The 14,399-nt window shown below is 41.0% G+C and overlaps 1 protein-coding gene across 2 annotated transcripts in view; it reads left to right on the forward strand.

Moving 5' to 3' along the window:
- Positions 1–14,399, forward strand: part of DOCK4 (dedicator of cytokinesis 4) — a 474,953-nt gene that overhangs the window by 360,478 nt on the left and 100,076 nt on the right. The window lies entirely within an intron of this gene.

Below are 14,399 nucleotides of genomic sequence, written 5' to 3' on the forward strand. Positions count from 1 at the left end.
TCACCAACTCAATGGACATGAGTTTGAGCAAGTTCTGGGAGTTGGTGATGGACAAGGAAGCCTGGCGTGCTGGAATCTGTGGGCTCGCAAAGAGTCGGACCTGACTGAGCAGCTGCACAGAACTGAATTGAACTGAACTATTGAAAAAAATCTGTATAAGTGAATCTGCACTGCCCAAACCCATAATGTCAAGGGTCCACTGAATAATTAAACACCTCAGTGTTTCTGCAGCTAAACAAAATATTCACTTTAGGTGGAATACATAAAGACCTTCTAAGTAGTTTGGTTTTGCTGCCAAATGGATCCTCAAACCAAAAGTCTTAAGAGGACGGTGGGCTTTGTATTCTCATAAAGGAACTGAGGACCTCAAAAAGCAAACATTTAGTCTCATGGAACTGAATCTTATGGAAACCTGAGCAAACTTTTTTGCCAACTCAATACATACACAGCACTGTTCTAAGAGGTTGATTAGCACTGACTCATTTAATCCAGAAAAGAACCCCATGAGGTAGGCACTGCTGCTGCTGCTAAGTTGCTTCAGTCGTGTGCGACTCTGTGTGACCCCATGGACTGTAGCCCAGCAGGCTCCTCCATCCATGGGATTTTCCAGGCAAGAGTACTGGAGTGGAGTGCCATTGCCTTCTCCAGTGCATGAAAGTGAAAAGTGAAAGTGAAGTCGCTCAGTCGTGTCCGACTCTTGGCGACGCCATGGACTGCAGCCCACCAGGCTCCTCCATCCATGGGATTTTCCAGGCAAGAGTACTGGAGTGGGGTGCCATTGCCTTCTCCAAGGCAGGTACTATTATCACTTTATTGTGTCAGTCAATTGACTCAATAAATGTTCGTTGAGCACCTTGACTAGATGTCTGGGATATCAAGGCTAATAAAACAATCTCTATTAATGCCTTTATGTTATTAGCGCATCTAAATCACTCAGTTATAAATGTGTGTGATATGTATTAATATAAACAACAGTGATGATGGCTAATAGTTATGGAGTCCCTCCTTACCTCACCCTCACCCTCACAGCCATGAACCAGATGCAGTGCTAAATTCTTTGCTTGCAGAGTCTCATTTCCTCAACCCCTGCAGTGAAGATTGATACTGTTTCATTCCCAAGTAACTGGGAGGGCTAGGAATTCTATTAATGTCCCAGCTCTTGGCTTAGTCAGCAAAACTCAACTTTCCCCCATACTTTCATAACTCAAAATCTTTGATCTAAAATTGTATAACCTTTTCCTTTATCACCTCTTTAAAAGAAATGAGCTAGTTCTAGTCGTGAATTGCAGGTGTCTGAAAACACCAAAGTAGCAGAGGGAGAGTTTGGGGAGATTTTTTTTTGGTTAGGTTAGAAATTGAATAAATAAGGAGTATCAGTAAGGAAAGATAAAGCCTCATGGTTGTTGTTCGGTCTCTAAGTCATGTCCAACTCTTTGCAACCCCATTAACTGTGGCATGCGAGGCTTCTCTATCACTATCTCCCTGAGTTTGCTAAAACTCATGTCTATTGAGTCAATGATGCCATCCCACCATCTTATCCTCTGTTGCCCCTTTCTCCTCTTGCCCTCAATTTTTCCCAGCATCAGGGTCTTTTCCAGTGAGTCTGCTCTTCACATCAGGTAGCCAAAGTATTAGAGCTTCAGCATCAGTCCTTCCAATGAATCTTCAGGACTGATTTCCTTTAGGATTGACTGGTTTGATCTCCTTTCAGTGCAAGGGACTTTCAAGAGTCTTCTCCAACACCACAGTTCAAAACCATCAATTCTTTAGCACTCAGCTTTCTTTATGGTCCACCTCTCACATCCATACATGACTAATGGAAAACCATAGTTTTGACTATACGGACCTTTGTCAACAAAGTGATCTCTCTGCTAACTTTCTAGAGTGATTAATGAAAAATCATAGCTGATACTGGAATTAGACACTGAAAATCCCAATAACCCTACCAGTTTAAAATAATAAAGCATATATCTTCTTTTCCTTCACACATATGTATTCTAATCCCCAGAGGTAACTACTGTTAACAAAGATCAGATCAGATCAGATCAGTCGCTCAGTCGTGTCCACTCTTTGCGACCCCATGAATCGCAGAATGCCAGGCCTCCCTGTCTATCATCAATTCCCGGAGTTCACCCAGACTCACGTCCATCGAGTCAGTGATGCCATCCAGCCATCTCATCCTCTGTCGTCCCCTTCTCCTCCTGCCCCCAATCCCTCCCAGCATCAGAGTCTTTTCCAATGAGTCAACTCTTCGCATGAGGTGGCCAAAGTACTGGAGTTTCAGCTTTAGCATTATTCCTTCCAAAGAAATCCCAAGGCTCATCTCCTTCAGAATGGACTGGTTGGATCTCCTTGCAGTCCAAGGGACTCTCAAGGGTCTTCTCCAACACCACAGTTCAAAAGCATCAATTCTTCGGCGCTCAGCCTTCTTCACAGTCCAACTCTCACATCCATACATGACCACAGGAAAAACCATAGCCTTGACTAGACGAACCTTTTTTGGCAAAGTAATGTCTCTGCTTTTGAATATGCTATCTAGGTTGGTCATAACTTTCCTTCCAAGGAGTAAGCCTCTTTTAATTTCATGGCTGCAGTCACCATCTGCAGTGATTTTGGAGCCCAGAAAAATAAAGTCTGACACTGTTTCCACTGTTTCCCAATCTATTTCCCATGAAGTGATGGGACCGGAGGCCATGATCTTCGTTTTCTGAATGTTGAGCTTTAAGCCAACTTTTTCACTCTCCACTTTTACTTTCATCAAGAGGCTTTCGAGTTCCTCTTCACTTTCTGCCATAAGGGTGGTGTCATCTGCATATCTGAGGTGATTGATATTTCTCCTGGCAATCTTGATTCCAGCTTGTGTTTCTTCCAGTCCAGCGTTTCTCACGATGTACTCTGCATAGAAGTTAAATAAACAGGGTGACAATATACAGACTTGACATACTCCTTTTCCTATTTGGAACCAGTCTGTTGTTCCATGTCCAGTTCTAACTGTTGCTTCCTGACCTGCATACAAATTTCTCAAGAGGCAGATCAGGTGGTCTGGTATTCCCATCTCTTTCAGAATTTTCCACAGTTTCTTGTGATCCACACAGTCAAACTCTTTGGCATAGTCAATAAAGCAGAAATAGATGCTTTTCTGGAACTCTCTTGCTTTTTCCATGATCCAGCGGATGTTGGCAATTTGATCTCTGGTTCCTCTGCCTTTTCTAAAACCAGCTTGAACATCTGGAAGTTCACGGTTCACATATTGCTGAAGCCTGGCTTGGAGATTTTTGAGCATTACTTTACTAGCGTGTGAGATGAGTGCAATTGTGCAGTAGTTTGAGCATTCTTTGGCATTGCCTTTCTTTGGGATTGGAATGAAAACTGACCTTTTCCAGTCCTGTGGCCACTGCTGAGTTTTCCAAATTTGCTGGCATATTGAGTGCAGCACTTTCACAGCATCATCTTTCAGGATTTGGAATAGCTCAACTGGAATTCCATCACCTCCACTAGCTTTGTTTGTAGTGCTGCTTTATAAGGCCCACTTGACTTCACATTCCAGGATGTCTGGCTCTAGGTCAGTGATCACACCATCGTGATTTTCTGGGTCGTGAAGCTCTTTTTTGTACAGTTCTTCTGTGTATTCTTGCCATCTCTTCTTAATATCTTCTGCTTCTGTTTGGTCCATACCATTTCTGTCCTCTAGCGACATCCTCAGGGTGTATCTTCGTAGACTGTTTTCTTTGCTGCATCCACATGCCTATGGATCATATTATCCATATGGGTTGCACTTCTCTTCACACAATAATGTATCATGGACATTATATAGCCCACTGCAACATTCATTTTTCTGAATATCATTACATAATGTTCCACACTTAATTATTCCCCTTTTGGTGAGCATTCAGTATGTTTATGACTTTTTCCATTAGAAAGAATCCTTCATGGGAATGTAAATTGGAACGCTATTATGGAGAACAGTATAGATTCCTTACAAAACTAAAAACAGAGCTACCATATTGTCCTGTAATCTTAATCCTGGCCATGTATCTAGACAAAATTCTAATTTGAAAAGCTACAATGCACTCCAATTTCATAGCCGCACTATTTACAATAGTCAAGTTATGGAAGCAACCTAAATGTCTATCAATGGAGGAATGCATAAAGTTGTGGTATGTATATACAATGCACACCTGAAACTAACATGACATTGTAAATTAACTACAATAAAAAGATTTAAAAAATGAAATAACTACCTTCTATCAAAAATATACACATGTATATATTAATATAAAGAAGGGATCCTGCCATGTATATCTTAATGTCAATACATAGATCTCCATTGACTTTCACCCTTATTGCTGTAGAATGAATTTCTGGAATTTGAACTGTTGGATCATGGGATATACACATTCTAAATCTTATTTGGTGCTGACAAATTATATACTGAGATTTTCAAATTACTGTTTTGGTTGTTCATTATTTTTTTTTCTTCTTCTTATCAGTTCAAAGAGAGATTTGGCCTAGCCGTTCCCTGTGAGTCTGTAAATCAAAATGATTGTTGAAAGTATGTAGTTCTCAAGTATCTGCTAAGCCTCGTGTGTTTGAACTCCATTCTTGCTTGGAGAGCTTGGGTGTTGGCAGAGTGACTCGGAGTCGCTTCTAGCATCGTGAACAGTAGGCTGTTTCTTCTCCCTGGTCTTCGGGCCCTTGTGTGTGAGTCAAGGTCAGCTGAAGTGTGCAGGAGCGTGGCCCTCGGTGCTGTGCCTCTGTATTGTTTCTTTCCTTCTCTGGAACCTGCCATTATTTTAGAAATGAACAAAAGCAAAAAGTAAGCAGTGATTAGAGTTTTTTCCTTCTGTAGTCAGTAATGTTATATTATAACCCACCCTTTGTAATACACCCACCTTCTACTGGGGCTAAAGTTTTGTCCATATCCCTGACATTTTATGTATATAGAGAGCAGTAAAACTCCTGTTTTTTGTTGATTATGACTTTTCATATAGAGCTGTGAGGATCTTGCCCTAAGCTTGAGAGTATACATGTTCTGAAAGTTAGATACAGTACTATTATTACCTTTCATTGTCTCCCTTATATTAGCCCACTAGCCTCCAACATTGGAGAAGGCAATGGCACCCCACTCCAGTACTCTTGCCTGGAAAGTCCCATGGACAGAGGAGCCTGGTGGGCTGCTGTCCATGGGGTCGCAAAGAGTCGGACATGACTGAGTGACTTCACTTTCACTTTTCACTTTCATGCATTGGAGAAGGAAATGGCAACCCACTCCAGTGTTCTTGCCTGGAGAATCCCAGGGACAGGGGAGCCTGGTGGGCTGCCGTCTATGGGGTCGCACAGAGTCGGACACAACTGAAGTGACTTAGCAACAGCAGCAGCTTCCAACAGTCATATCTGATCAAGTCTCAAGCCATCTATAAAATTCTGAGGCCTTAACATTATCTGCAGGACAAAACCCAGTCTCCTGATCATCTTCCTTATTCTCAATCTTCCTTCCACCCTCACTGTCCTCCATCCCTTCCCAAACACCTTTCATTGCTGTCACTTAAGATTACTGTGATTACTTGTATATTCATCATAAACTGTATAGATAATTTTAAATTCCTGTTTCACCTTCTGCTTTAAATCTGGCTCAGGAGTCATTAAAAAAAAAAAATTTAGTTTACAGTGTGCTGGGTCTTCATTGCTGTGTGGGCTTTTTCTCTACTTGCAGTGAGCGGGGCCTCCTCTCCAGCTGCGGTGTGCGGGCTTCTCAGTGCAGTGGCGTCTCTTGTGGAGCACGGGCTCTAGGGCACTGTGGGCTCAGTAGTTGTAGTTCCCGGGTTCTAGAGCATAGGCTGAATAGTTGTAGCTGTGGGGCATGGGCTTAGTTGCTCTGTAGCATGTGGGGTCGTCCCGAATTAGGGATCAAACCCACGTCTCCTGCACTGGCAGGTGATTCTTTACCACTGAGCCACCAGGGAAGCCCCAGATGTCACTTTTTAAAAATGAAGGCTTCACAGACCACAGTCCCTCTCTGTGAGAACATGTACATTTGTTTTCTTGTATTTTTGATGACTATGAGCTCTCTGAGTGTAAGGACTCTGTGTCCTAAGCATTAAATCTTTATTGAGTGAATCAACCCTCATAATAAATGTCTGAATGCTTCAGAAGCCATCTTTTTCCATGAAGTTATTTCAACTTATAGTCTTTATTTTATTACAAAAAAAATTGTATAGTTCTTGAAGCTTGAGGACCATTTGGAAGTTATTTTTGCATAATCTACTTAGTAAATTGTAAGGATATAAATTTCAATGTGATAATTTTGATTAACACTCTTTAATTGAGTTCAGACCCTGAATCAACGGTGTCACATGTTTGAAATCTGTGGCATATTTTTAAAATAACATTTGACTATAGTCGAATCATGTTGTTATTGTCCAGGCACTGAGTTGTGTCTAACTCTGTTAGCCCACGGACAGCAGTGCACCAGGCTCCCATGTCCTTCACTGTCTTCTGGAGAGAAATTACTCAAATTCATTTCCATTGAGTCACTGATGCTATCTAACCATCTTATCCTCTGCCACTCTTTTCTCCTTTTGCCTTCAGTCTTTTCCAGCATCAGGGCTCTTTGCAAGAGCTGGCCAAAGCATTGGAGCTTCAGCCTCAGTCCTTCTAATGAATATTCAGGGTTGATTTCCTTTAGGATTGACTGGTTTGATCTCCCTGCTGTCCAAGGGACTCTCAAGAGTCTTCTCCAGAACCACATTTCGAAAGCATCAGTTCTTCAGTGCTCAGCCTTCTTTATGGTCCAGCTCTCACATCCGTATGTGACTACTGGAAAAGCCATAGCTTTCACTATACGGACCTTTGTCAGCAATGTGTACATAGAAGGCACTGTCCCATTTACATGAGGAGACAGTGTCCCAGGCTGTCCAGTACCTCGTGAGGCCTTTTCCCCCAGATTTCTTAACTGAGGTTTCATGATCTCCAAAGGCCTTCTTCTGTGCCTCACCAATTCTGTTTCATATACAACTGATTTCTATCTTGTGTTGTTCTGATACCATCGTATATTTAAACACAAAACATTGTGTTGTATATTGTAGTCAGAAAATCTTTATGAAACAGGAGTGTGATCTTCTTACATGTATGTATAAAGTCCCTCAGTGTCTCTACATTGTCTTCAGGGTGAATTTCCAAACTGCTTACCAGGGAAAAGGTAGGCAATTCATTTGTCTTTTTATTTGCTTATTTATCTTTGGTCCATAGTTATTGTTAGTATCCTGTTTATCTATCCATCTTTTATGTATTTCTACCCACCTACCATTATATCTACTACTGTGGGCAAGAATCCCTTAGAAGAAATGGAGTAGCCATCATAGTCAACAAAAGAGTCCAAAATGCAGTACTTGGATGCAATCTCAGAAACGGCAGAATGATCTCTGTTCATTTCCAAGACAAACCATTCAATAACACAGTAATCCAAGTCTATGCCCTGACCAATAATGCTGAAGAAGCTAAAGTTGAATGCTTCTGGGAAGACCTACAAGACCTTCTAGAACTAACACCAAAAAAGATGTCCTTTTCATTATAGGGGACTGGTATGCAAAAGTAGGAAGTCAGGAAATATCTGGAGTAACAGACTAATTTGGTCTTGGAGTACAGAATGAAGCAGGGCAAAGGCTAACAGAGTTTTGCCAAGAGAACACACTGGATATAGCAAACACTCTCTTCCAACAACACAAGAGAAGACTCTACACATGGACATCATCAGATGATCAATACTGAAATCAGATTAATTATATTCTTTGCAGCCAAAGATGGAGAAGCTCTATATAGTCAGCAAAAACAAAGCTGGGAGCTGACTGTGCCTCAGATCATGAACTCCTTATTGCCAAATTCAGACTTAAGTTGAAGAAAGTAGGGAAAACCACCAGACCATTCAGATCTAATGAGAGATCTAAGTCAAATCTCTTATGACTATACAGTGGAAGTGACAAGTAGATTCATTCGAGGGATTAGATCTGATAGAGTGCCTAAAGAACTATGGATGGAGGAGGTTTGGAACCTTCTACAGGAGGTAGGGATCAAGATAATCCCCAAGAAAAAGAAATGCAAAAAAGGCAAAATGATTATCTGAGGAGGGCTTACAAATAGCTATGAAAAGAAGAGAAGCAAAAGGCAAAGGAGAAAAGGAAAGATATACCCATTTGATTGCAGAGTTCCAAAGAATAGCAAGGAGAGATAAGAAAGCCTTCCTCAGTGATCAATGCAAAGAAATAGAGGAAAACAATAGAATGGGAAAGACTAGAGATCTCTTCAAGAAAATTAGAGATATCAAGGGAACTTTTCATGCAAAGATGGGCTCAATAAATGACGGAAATGGTATGGACCTAACAGAAGCAGAAGATATTAATAGGAGGTGGCAAGAATACACAGAAGAACTATACAAAAAAGGTCTTCAGGACCCAGATAATCATGATGGTGTGATCACTCACCTATAGCCAGACATCCTGGAATGCAAAGTCAAGTGGGCCTTAGGAAGCATCACTACAAAGAAAGCTGTACAACCTTTTTCTTATTCCAGTTGAGCCATTTCAAATCCTAAAAGATGATGCTGTGAAAGTGCTATACTCAATATGCCAGCAAATTTGGAAAACTCAGCAGTGGCCACAGGATTGGAAAAGGTCAGTTTTCATTCCAATCCCAAAGGTGATGCCAAAGAATGTTCAAATTACCACACAATTGCACTTATCTCACACTCTAGTAAAGTAAGGCTCAAAATTCTCCAAGCCAGGCTTCAACAGTATGTGAACCGTGAACTTCCAGATGTTCAAGCTGGATTTAAAAAAGGCAGAGGAAGCAGAGATCAAACTGCCAACATCCGTTGGATCATTGAAAAAGCACAAGAGTTCCAGAAAACCATCTACTTCTGCTTTATTGACTATGCCAAAGCCTTTGACTATGTGGATCACAACAAACTGTGGAAAATTCTTCGAGAGATGGGAATATCAGACCACCTGACCTGCCTCCTGAGAAATCTGTATGCAGGTGAAGAAGCAACAGTTAGAATTGGACATGGAACAACAGACTGGTTCCAAATCGGGAAAGGAGTATGTCAAGTATTGTCACCCTGCTTACTTAACTTATATGCAGAGTACATCATGAGATATGCTGGACTGGAAGAAGCACAAGCTGGAATCAAGATTGCCGGGAGAAATATCAATAGTCTCAGATATGCAGATGACACCACCCTTATGGCAGAAAGAGAACTATAGAGCCTCCTGATGAAAGTAAAAGAGGAGAGTGAAAAAGTTGGCTTAAAACTCAGCATTCAAAAAACTAAGATCATGGCACCTGGCCCCATCACTTCATGGCAAATAGATGGGGAAACAGTGGAAACAGTGACAGATTTTATTTTTTTGGGCTCCAGAATCACTGCAGATGGTGACTGCAGCCATGAAATTAAAAGATGCTTGCTCCTTGGAAAAAAAGTTATGACCAACCTAAATAGCATATTAAAAAGCAAAGACATTCCTTCGCCAACAAAGGTCCATCTAGCCAAAGCTATGGTTTTTCCAGTGGTCATGTATGGATGTGATAGTTGGACTATAAAGAAAGCTGAGCACCGAAGAATTGATGCTTTTGAACTGTGGTGTTGGAGAAGACTTTTGAGAGTCCCTTGGACAGCAGTGAGGTCCAACCCGTCTATCCTAAAGGAGATCAGTCCTGAATATTCATTGGAAGGACTGATGCTGCAGCTGAAACTCCAATACTTTGTCCACCTGATACGAAGAACTGACTCATTAGAAAAGACCTTGATGCTGGGAAAGATTGAAGGCGGGAGGAGAAGGGAACGACAGAGGATGAGATGGTTGGATGGCATTACCAACTCAATGGACATGAGTTTGAGTCAACTCTGGGAGTTGGTGATGGACATGGAGGCCTTGCGTGCTGCAGTCCATGGGGGTTGCAAAGAGTCGGACATTACTGAGCAACTGAACTGAACTGATACACCTACCCGCCCCATTTCTGAGCACTTCCTTTTGCAGCCTGGGTGAGCTTGTGTTCTGTTTTGCCTCTGGGGCTGGGAGGTTCCCTTTCCTTGGCGTGAAATACCTGTGAAAGTGTTAGTCTCTCAGTCCTGTTAGACTCTTTGGGACCCCATGGAGTGTAGCCTGCCAAGCTCCTCCGTCCATGGGATTTTCCAGGCAAGAATACTGGAGTGGGTTGCCATTTCCTTCTCTAGGGGATATTCCTGACCCAGGGATTGAACCCAGTTCTTCGCATTGCAAGTCTGCAATGCAGGTCAATTGTAATGACTTGCAATATGGTCACTGCAATTAATGACCATATTAATTATTTTTAGTCTTTTCTAACTACAATAGACTTTAAATTGTTAGTCACTCAGACATGTCTAACTCTTTGAGACTCCATGGACTGTCATCTACCATCTGAGCTATCAGGGAAGCAGTGAAATAGCTGGCCCACAGATTTATCCTAGTTTGTAGCACATCCTTAAATAGATGAGCACTCATCTCTCCCACAAAACTGAGTTTGAGGAAGGCAGAGGTCACGTTCAGCTCACTCATTGTGGTGTGGCCTGTTGCAGGTACTGTGTACATATTCTTGCATGAATAAATGAAAGAATATATTTTATCCCACTAGGTGTCCCCAGCCTCTTTTACAGTGCCTAGCACATATCAAAGCACCCAATATTTATGAATGAATAAATGTTAATGATTATCTAACACCATAGCAATTACTTCTGCTTTCTTTTCTATTTGAATTTGAGACTTTTTATTGTTTGTGAAGGTTTTCACCTGAACCTTCTTCTTTGAACCTCTTGCACTGCAAAAAAAAAAAAAAAAAAAAAAAAACAACTATTGCTGTGAAATAACACCTCCCTATTTTTTTTAAATTTTGATCCCTTATTTGAATAATAACCAGCAATGCAATTAAATAACTATGTTGTGCTATTTGAAGTTAACAAACAAAAAATAAACTGCTGCCAGGCTGCCAATTTTAAAATAATGGCATATGAAACACTTATTTCTGTGTGCTATCCAAACCAGAGTATGATTGCAACAGTGTTCTTTTTTTAAATATTAAAAAGAACCTGTTACTCATTGTTCATATGCACAAAATAACTTCACTTATCTGTGCAGACATTCTTGTTTAGTGAAAAGTCCTTAGAACAGACAAGGAAATACCCTTGCATTTGGAGAGCGATGGGATGTTGAGCCTCACATTCAGGTCTTGGTGCTTTAAAATATTGAAACTGATTTTGAAATGTAACCTGTGACAAGGCAATTGACAAGAATACTTGCTGAACCCGTGTAAGTACCACAGTGAATGTGCTTGTGTTACCATCCAGTGAGACATTAACCTACAGTTCAGAAATATAAAAAGTTTTGCATGCTGCATGAATAGATGAGTGACCGTGTTAATTATTTTTATTCTCTTCTAACTACAAGAGACTTTAAAGTGTTAGTCACTCAATCATGTCTGACTCTTTGAGACTCCATGGACTGTCGTCTACTATGCTCCTCTGTCCATGGAATTCTCCAGACAAGAATACTAGAGTGGGTAGCCATTCCCTTCTCCAGAGGATCTTCCCAATCCAGGGATTGAACCGGGTCATGCATTGCAGGCAGATTTTTTTTTTACCCTCTGCTGCTGCTGCTAAGTTGCTTCAGTCGTGTCCGACTCTGTGCAACCCCATAGACAGCAGCCCATCAGGCTCCGCAGTCCCTGGGATTCTCCAAGCAAAAACACTGGAGTGGGCTGCCATTTCCTTCTCCAATGCATGCATGCATGCTAAGTTGCTTCAGTCATTTCCAACCCTGTGCAACCCCATGTACAGCAGCCCACCAGGCTCCCCTGTCCACCGGATTATCTAGGCAAGAATACTGAAGTGGGTTGCCATTTCCTTCTCCATTTTACCATCTGAGTCACCAGGAAAGCCCAATCCCTCGCATTATAAAGCCTCAGAGTTCAGCTCCAGAGAGGTTAAATAAATTATCTAGGTCATTGAGTTTGTTAATGACAGAGGCAGGATTAAAATCTAGATTTTCTGATATCAGTATAATGTTCTTTTATTTTTCATTATAAGATTTCTACAAATGAATGTGTTTGGTTCCACAAAGGTAGATGAAGCTTAAAAAGCTACTTGAGGTAGTGAGAGGTTTTCTTCAGGGAAATAAAGGTTGATGTCAGTTTGTAGGCTCTGGCCCAAGGCCCCATGCTGCCACACCTTTTATTTTATGAGATAAATGGGAATAGGAAAATAAGATGGTACAGAAACAGGTTGTATGTCACCAGTCCTACACCTGGAATAACTTAGTCTTTGTCCCCTGCACTACAAAACAGCAGTCAAATTTCCTAGCCCTGAAGATAGATATCTTGCCTCCTGTAGCCAATTATTCAGCCATTCTTTTTTCCTCTGTGCAACAGACATCCCTCTTTCCTATTCCCTACTGTGAGGGGTGCTGCCTCCAATTTCCAATTCTGTTTAATGATTAGAGGAGAAAAGATGAAACATCAGCATTTTTGAACCTACAGTGGTAAAGATTCCACCTGCCAATACAGGAGATGCAACAAGAGATGTGGATTCAATCCCTGGGTCAGGAAGATCCACTAGAGAAGGAAATGGTAATCCACTCCAGTTTTTTTGCCTGGAAAAGTCCATGGAGAGAGGAGCCATTTGGGCTACAGTTCATGGGGTCACAGTCAGTCACGACTTAGCAACTGAGGGTGCACGCACACACACACAAGCGCATGTGTGCTAAGTTGCTTCAGTAGTATCTGACTCCTTGTGACCCGATGGACTATAGTCCACCTGAATCCTCAGTCCATGGGATTCTCCAGGCAAGAATACTGGAGTGGGCTGCCATTTCATTCTCCCAACGAAAGTACTTGTAAACTATGAAAAACAAGTGACTCCCCACCTTCAGGATTTTTCTTAAATATCTATCTAAGCAAATACATCAAGACAGAAAAGTAAAGTGAGGTATAGCACTTCGAAAGGTAAATGCAAACAGTTTTTGCAAGGGTTATATGTGTTCGTGTCTGCAAAACGCAGAAGAATCAACAGGAAAACTGAAAAAAGTTTTAGAAATGCATTAAAAAGAGCTTCTCACAGTTTTGGTGTGCTAATGACCCCTATCCCAACGGAGGGCTAGAATGGGAGTTGCCCAGAATTATCTGACCTGAAGGAGAATATGTTTGGGAAACTGTGGTAATTCTGCCAACACAGGAAGGGTCTGTCTCACCATTTAAAGACAGATGACCTAGTGGGCATGTTTCCATATGGCATGGACTACACATCAGTGTATGTGTGCTGATGCCAAAGAAGCTAAATTAAATCCTTGTCAAAATATTTATGGGTTTGATGAAAGCTGTTAGAATATGTAAACACACACACACAGCTCCCACGTGTTTCTAGCTTTTTAGGATCTTTCTGTCTACTGATGGTATGGGTGACAATGATAATCTTAATTTCAAGTGGCTTACATGTTTAACCTAATGTGTTGTTAGGTTTGATAAGTAAAACTCTTATATTTGGGGTGTTTTTCTGAGCAACACCATACTGTTACCTTCAGTGAAATTGTGAAATATATTTTCCTAACAGTAATTAAGTTACAAAACTATCTCTAAGTTTTCTAGTTAACAAATCTAAATCGTAATTAGATTGAGCCTGTCTCTTTTTGAGTAGGGCAAGCTCCATTTCACTCATTACCTGCAGTGTGTTAGCTTCTTGAGTTCTTATTAAGTATAATGTGCTCCAGCACTTTGGGTCTGTTTCTTACAATGTTTTAAGAAATTATATTTCTATGTCTGACAATAGCTTTTTGTCAAGAGTGTTTCCAGGTGCTCGGCTTAAAGATACCATCTCCATAAATACCAGTGCCCCCTAGTATGGCATCTTTGTGAAGAATACCTTGACATACTCTTAGTTTCTAAGGACTTGTCACTGGGCTCAGCTTCATACACACCCCTCTCTCTATTTATTCTTCCTAGGACCTTCAGATTCTATAAACCTGCATGCGTCCCATTAATCCTGCATTTTTAGAATGCCCTTTAAGAAACATGGGTTTTTGCCTAAGATGCTTTTCAATGAGCATAGCTTTCTAAATTCTAACACCCACTTAAAGGAAAGCATAATTGAACTAAGACCCTTTGCAACTCCCTTGAACTGAAAAGTTCTGAAGTTTAGGACACTATAATAGAAGAAAGAAAATACATTTCCCTGCTAATCTGTTAGTAGTTTTCTGTTTTATTTCTCAAACCTAAATGTTTAGAGCTTATGGAGAAAAACAAAGCGTCATTTCCACTATGCATGAGAAAGAGAAAGGAGGAACGTTTGGGAAGGGTAGCAAATCAAGTGGGCACTGAGAATGGGAAAGATGATTTTTTCT

This window comes from Bubalus kerabau, chromosome 8, assembly GCF_029407905.1.
Source record: "Bubalus kerabau isolate K-KA32 ecotype Philippines breed swamp buffalo chromosome 8, PCC_UOA_SB_1v2, whole genome shotgun sequence".
Taxonomy (NCBI): domain Eukaryota; kingdom Metazoa; phylum Chordata; class Mammalia; order Artiodactyla; family Bovidae; genus Bubalus; species Bubalus kerabau.